Source organism: Heterocephalus glaber, unplaced genomic scaffold (genome assembly GCF_053883595.1).
Source record: "Heterocephalus glaber isolate CG9 unplaced genomic scaffold, H.glaber_assembly_v1.0 deba00001577, whole genome shotgun sequence".
Taxonomy (NCBI): domain Eukaryota; kingdom Metazoa; phylum Chordata; class Mammalia; order Rodentia; family Bathyergidae; genus Heterocephalus; species Heterocephalus glaber.
In genome coordinates, this window is record NW_028258358.1 from 29,082,654 (window position 1) to 29,089,657 (window position 7,004).

Sequence of the window (7,004 nt, forward strand, 5' to 3'; positions counted from 1 at the left end):
GTCTCTGTCTCTGTCTCTCTCTCCCCACCCCCCGGCTGGGCTCAAACCTTCAATCATCCTGCCTCAGCCTTCCACAGAGCTGGGATTATAGGCATGCACACTTGTAAATTTTTGAACCACTATAAATTGATAATTTGTCCTTCACTTTGCTCTTGGAATGCCACAGAAAACTCAAAAGCACTCATTTTTAATTTCCCTCTTATTTTAATCAGTATTTCTCAAAAAGGATTACAAAGATGATGGTGTATGTGAAAAGGACACGGAGACAGTCTGAGGGGTTTCCTAACCAACCCACACCAGGACAATCTGAGAATCACAATAAATGGGGAAAGTAATGGAGTGAGTAGAATAAAATTCTGTAAGTACATTAATTGGGCATGGTGGTGGGGACAGAGTGGGGTGAATGAGCTATGCTGGGTGATAAATGTGGAGGGATTGGTGACCCTGGAAATTATCCTTTTCCAAGCATCATAGTAAAGGTTGCTTAAATCAAGAACTATCAATGGATGCTAAGTCTAGGGAGAGAACATTATTTGAGGCCATCAGTGCATGGCTTCAAAATGTCTGTCAACAGTTTGCTAAATAGCTTCTAAAAAAACCCCCCAAAAAACGAAAACCAGCTATAGACTGTGAAGGAACTGAACAACACCTTGATCTAATGATCAAAATTAACATCACACAGGCCCGGGGATTTAGCTCAGTGGTTCCACCGCCTGCCTCGCAAGCAAAAGGTCCTGAGTTCGATCTCTGGTACCAAAAAAAAAAATTAACATTGCCCATACAGAATATTCTGACACCATGTGCCCCTAACATGATGCCTGAAAAGGACCCAGAACATTTACACAGTATCCAGCTAGCAGTACACAATCGGAATTTAGCCCAAAGGCATCATCCAACAGACCCTAAATAAATGGTTATTCTAGTAAATGACCGGCCTGTATTCTTCACAACTGTGACAATCCTGAAAGCAAAAAACTAAGCACCTGTTCTCTTTTTGGGGGGCCCAAAAAAACATGACAACCCAATGCAGTTTGTCATCTTGGACTGGTGCTTACTCTGGAGGGGAGATGTTATTAGGGCAATTGAAACTGGATCATGAGATGTAGATTAGATAAGTGTTGTATCACTGTTAAGTTTCCTGAAGTTGACAATCGTAATTAGGTAAGGAAATGTCCTTGTTTTTAGAAAATATAAATAAATACATAAATAAATACATAAATAAATAAATAAATGTATGCACATTACTGTATCTGTAAATATATACATATATACAGAGCTATGAAAAAGTAAATAAGGAAAAATATTAAAAGTTGACATATCAGAGTAAAAGATGTTTGGAACTTCTCTGTCATTGTGTAATATCTTTCTGGCACCCTGAAACTCAGCCCTTAAAAAAATGCAGATATTTCTGGCCATTTTCTAAGAGCCAAGGCAATTTCAGCTAGAATCATAGCAGTACTAAAGTTAGAAGAAAACTTGGGTTTTATTTAGCCTGATCTTACATATCAGGAAACTGAGGCCCAAGAACATGATCTAAGTACCTTGGTTAAGGTTACCGCATTAGTCTGATTAAGCCATTTGCCATATCAAAACACCATAGCCTGAGTGGCTTACACAACAACTTCACAGTTGGGAGGCTGAGAAGTCTCAGAATGAGGAGGCTGCTGCTTAGGATTTTGGAGAGGGCTCTCTTCTTGTCTTCTCTCTCTCTCCATGCATGCATGTGCATCAGAAAGAAAGCCACCTCCTCTTCTAAGCTGTCATTCCTGTTGGATTAGGATCAGGCAATTATGACCTCTTTTTTTGCAGGGGGTACCGGGGATCAAACTTGGGACCCTAGGCCTGCAAGGCAGGAGACAGAACCACTGAGCTAAATCCCTGGCCCTAATTATGACCTCTTTAACTTTAACTCCTAAAGGTCTACGAATTGGAGCAGGGGGACACAATTCAGTCCCTAATAGTTATACACTGCTGACCCATAAAGCAGCAGTCCCCAACCTTTTTGGGGCCAGGGGTCAGTTTCATGGAAGACATTTTTCCACAGACTGCAGGTGGAGGAGATGGCTCAAGGGAGCAGAACAACCCAGACCTCTCACATGCACAGTTCACAGTAAGGTTCGTGTTCCTATGAGAATCTAATGCCACTGCTGATCTGGCAGGAGGCAGAGCTCAGACAGTAATTTGAGGTATGGGGAGTGGCTGTAAATCCAGATGAAGCTTTGCTGGCTTCCTGCTGCTCATCTCCAGCTATTCCTAACAGGTAATAATACTGGTCTGTGGCCCAGGGGTTGGAGACACCTGCCACAAAGTGTATTCTTTACCTTGCATCAAATGCTTTTATTCTTTTTTTTTTTAAATAAAGTCTTTCTCCATTAAAAATTGGCATGAGAGTCTAAATCTAAAACTGGAATCTGGTGTTAGAGCCCACCCTTTTCTTCTATAAGTGTTTTTATATGCAAGACTATACATTTTGAAGTTTTCTGCATGTAGAAAATAATATTGTTGCCTGACATAAAATGATTTCTCCAAAATTATATATTAAAAATTATAACAGGGGAGAAGTGATTTTTCTTAAAAGTTAATAGATTGCAAATATCATCAGTGTATTGAATTGATCCAAAAGACATTAATTTTCTTAGAGCCATTAAACCACAAGTCGATGAAGACCTTACTGTTTTTGGTTTTTGTTGAATCACATACATCAATATAAAGCCTCTGGGTGTACTTACCAGGCCAGAAACAATTAAGTGAATTACATTCAAGAACAACCTACCAAGCTTTTATATGTTCTAATCCAATCCTCCCACATCCATCTACCTAACCAGCCATGTGGATTTTGCACCATGCCCCAAGGGCCAGAAAACTTGGATTGCAAAATGGGAGTTTTAGAGGCTTGGGTGCTCTTTAAATACCTCTTAGTTTAATTGCTTGTCTCTCCCTTTTGATGAAGTGGGCCAGTCTCCCAGCTGTCCTCCTGTCCTCCCTCCCCCTCCCAAGCCAGCGATTAAGGGTGAGCCCTGATTATTCACCCAAAAAAATAAGATGAAATAAACCTGGGAGTTTCCTAAATCCCTTGATTTTTTTTTTTTTAATGGCAGAAACCATCTATAAATCAGTTTTCCTTTTTTCTCCAGTGGAGGTGCACAAGATAATATTCAATGACCAGAGGCTCAGAAAAAGAGGCCCGGACACAGAAGTACCCCTGTCCTTTGGTCAATTTCCCTTTCAACCTCCCGCATGCTTCATTTTCTTAACTTTCTTAGGATTCACGGTGCAAAATTGGGTCTGAAGATTACTTAAAACAGAAGATACTTAAAACTTTCAAGATACAGCAGAAGCCAAAAGAAGCCCTTTCTGAGTTCTCTTGTCTGACTAAAGCCACAGCCTTCCGAGAAGGAAGCTGCCGTAAGTCCCCTCTTTGAGGTGGCATCGAGCAAGGAAGAGTCTATTTGCACGTGGATAAGAAATGTTATAAACATCATCACAGTCATGCCTTCCTTTATCTAAAAGCCACTTGTCTCACCTCCTTTTCTCCTATTAAGTCGATGTAGAAGCCCTTATCCTTTGCTGGTCAGCCAGTGAATGAGACCATATGCATGTGAATTAGCTTTTTTCATTAATTTGTCTGTTGCTAACTAATGTGCAACCCCACCACCACCATCACTGGACCCTACACCGGTGTGGGAAAGGTTTCCTCTCAACACTTTCTACTATTTCCATCTACTTCTCTTAGTCCTAGATTTTTGTGTCCTTCCGCCCCAACTCCATCTCCTCTCATTGGCCAACTCTTGACCCCCCCACACACACACTGACTCGGGAGTGTAGAGTTTATTATTAAAACCGTGGAGACAAGTCAGCTCTTCACCCTTTTTCCCTGCCCTTGCACACATGTGAGGTAGGCCAGTTTATCAAGAGGAGTGGAGTAGAAGAGTGGGATAGGATGAGAGGAAGGGCAGTGAGTGACACGGATGCCTCCTGTGGGTGGGTAGTGCCACAGTGTGAGGCAGGAACTTCACCAGATCCAGTCCTCTCAGTCATGTTCCACCATCAGGGAACATGCCTGGGATCTCCTAGGTGAAGAGGTTAGAAAATTAGGCCCTACCCTCAGATTCACCACTCGGTTCTGCAGCTCATTCTCATCATCAACAACCAGAGAAGTTAACTGTGCCTAGATTTTTTCCAAACACATAAAGCTGTGTATAATTCAAAAGAGAATAAAGTTATAGCCCAGCTTAACATTTTACATGTTTTTCCCATTGATGACTCAACACTTGACTCTTTGCTGACACAGAGCGGGGAATTGATCACATCGCAAACAGAAGCACTCCACTCAGACTGCACATATTGCTTTCATGGAGGCGACAGTCTGAATAACTAGATAAAGAGTATTACTCCAACTTGAGAATAATTGATTCTTCCCTACTTGCCTTGTTAGGAATGCAAGAAGTAAAATCAAGGAGCTGTTATTTATATCAAAAAATACTTGCTGACTTTCAGGCACACCAGTGTTTGCATAATATCGATCCCCGCTGTGAATCAATGATCAGAGAGGTTAATGACTCCCAGTGACACATGGTGACTTGGTGACAGATATGGGACTGGAACTTTAGTTTCAGGTCCCAGGTTAGAGCTGTTATGTGTCTCATGCTTGTCTTCATATTGGACCAGCCTTATCAAAATACAGAAGTTTGCTTAAATTTGTGATTCATGTAGTGGGGATATTGTTAGCTCTGTACCTCAAGATTATTTTGCAACTGTGGATTGAAAGTGATGAGGGAAAACTGCATCTCTACTGAACATGTTCAGACTTATTTGCCATTATTTCCTAAAAACAAATTATATAACAACTGTACTTACATAGCATTTACATTGTTTTAGTATTCTAAATAATCTGAAGATGACTTAGGATATATGAAAGAACTGTTTAGGTTAGATGCAAACACTCCATCATTTTTAGAAGAGACCTGAGCATCCCTCAAGTTGATATCCTTGGGTGCCCTGGAATGGATCCCTCTGGAATAGCAAGAAATGGCTGTGTTCTGTTTTGAGGCAAATGGTCTTCATGACCTTATTCAGTGCAGAATCTTACACTAAACTGATACATTCCCTGAGCACAGGCAGAACTTTTATATTAACTTTGCTCTGAAACTCTTGAGGCCTAAGTGCTTTCAATTAAAAATCTGAGCGCAGAAAACAGATGGCTAGGAATCATTCCTACTCCAGTATAAATAGAGTCCTTCAGCCTGGTTTTATGGGCTGTACAACATCATTCATTGCTATAGTTATGATCTTGACTGTTCCTCATAGACCTGTGTCTTAAAGGTTTGATTCCCAAGGTGGTACTTTTGGGGCATACTGGAACTTTAAGGAGATAGGGTCTAGTTGAAGAAGTTAGTACACTGGGCATGCCCTTGAAAGGGACATTGGGACACTAGTCCCTTCCTCTCTTTGGCTTCCTGGACACAAAAAGGTGAGCAGCTTTCTTTGCCACCTACTCCTTCATTATTTACAGCTTGAAAGCAATGGGGCCAATGGACAATGGAATTAAATCTCCAAAACTGTTAGCCAAGATAAACCTTCCCTCCTTCTGATTATCCTGGTATTTTCTCACAATAATGGAAAGCTAACACACCTAAGAAGGGTTCTTGCCAAAAGTGTTTGACCTGAAACCACTCAAGTCTCTAAGTAGAACAAATCATGAAATGAAATTATTATGTATGAAATTCAGAAATGGAGAAACAAGATAGATGACACTATGAAAAAACTATCAGATACACCAGAGTATGATACATTCTCTAAGAGCTCTGGCTCACTGTTCTCCAAATATCAGTTTCTTGGGGGGAAAAAAGAAGAAGATCAAAAAGATGGAGAGACAGTTCTATATTTACCAGACTAAAAAGATATTACCAATAGTAATGGGTGGAGCTTTATTGGATTCTGTTGTAATAGAAAAAAAGGCTATAAATAAGTGACTTTGGGGGAAAATGGGGAAATTTGAACATGTCTATTAGATAGTAGGAAATGACTTAATTTTCTTAAGTATGAAAATGGTATTGCCATTACGTAGGAGAATACTATCGTGTTTAGAAGATTTGTGCCAAATAGAGAACTGTCATAATGTCTACAACTTTCTCTCAAATATTTCAAACACACACATGAATAGAGAAATCAAAATAGCAAGATGTGAATTTTATTAAGTGCAGGTAGAAAGCCATATCTCTCAATATTTCTGTTTGAAATGTTTTAAATATTTCATAATAAAATTTTGAGTAAGGCTGAACAGTCTTATCTCACAGATCCTAGAAACCACTAGATTTTAATCCTATTTTTCACAGAAGACCAGGGATTGTGTTCCGTATTAATGGAATTTTAGGCAGGGGAAGATGCCTAGAGATATATTTTGTAAGAAGAGAGAAGTGCTTCCCAAAATCCACAATCATTCTAAAAAATCTCTTTGTCCATTTATTGCTACAGCTTGTCCTGTACTTACCAAGATATGGTTTTGGGATCCTCAAACCAGAATATGTGGTCTGATAAAGGGTTTTTTCTTGGGTTCTACTTTTCCTTTGAAAATCTAAACATGTAGATATGTTTTTGTTTAATATATGATGAATGACCTTTACTGAAAAATAATATAAGTCAAATTATGCTGTTACAAGGATTTGCAATACACAGTTTCTACCCCTTGTGGTCAGTTTCCAATGTGAATCACAGCGCACTCTTTAGCTTTACATGGTCAGCTAAATAATCTATCATAACATATGCTGGGGATAAAAATGTCTTCCTTGTCTTTTATTCTTAATTTTTAATTTCCTTTTTGAATCAAGCTTTCAGTTTTGACCTTCACAATTACTAAGGAAAATCAGATTGGGGTAATTAGAATATTGCTGTAACATCTTCTAAACCTATGGTTTGATTAGTCTTTTAACTTAAGCAACCATAATTCCAACTCCTGAGAATTTTAAACTGATTTAATTTTAGCTGTGTGGTACACTATTTTTTTT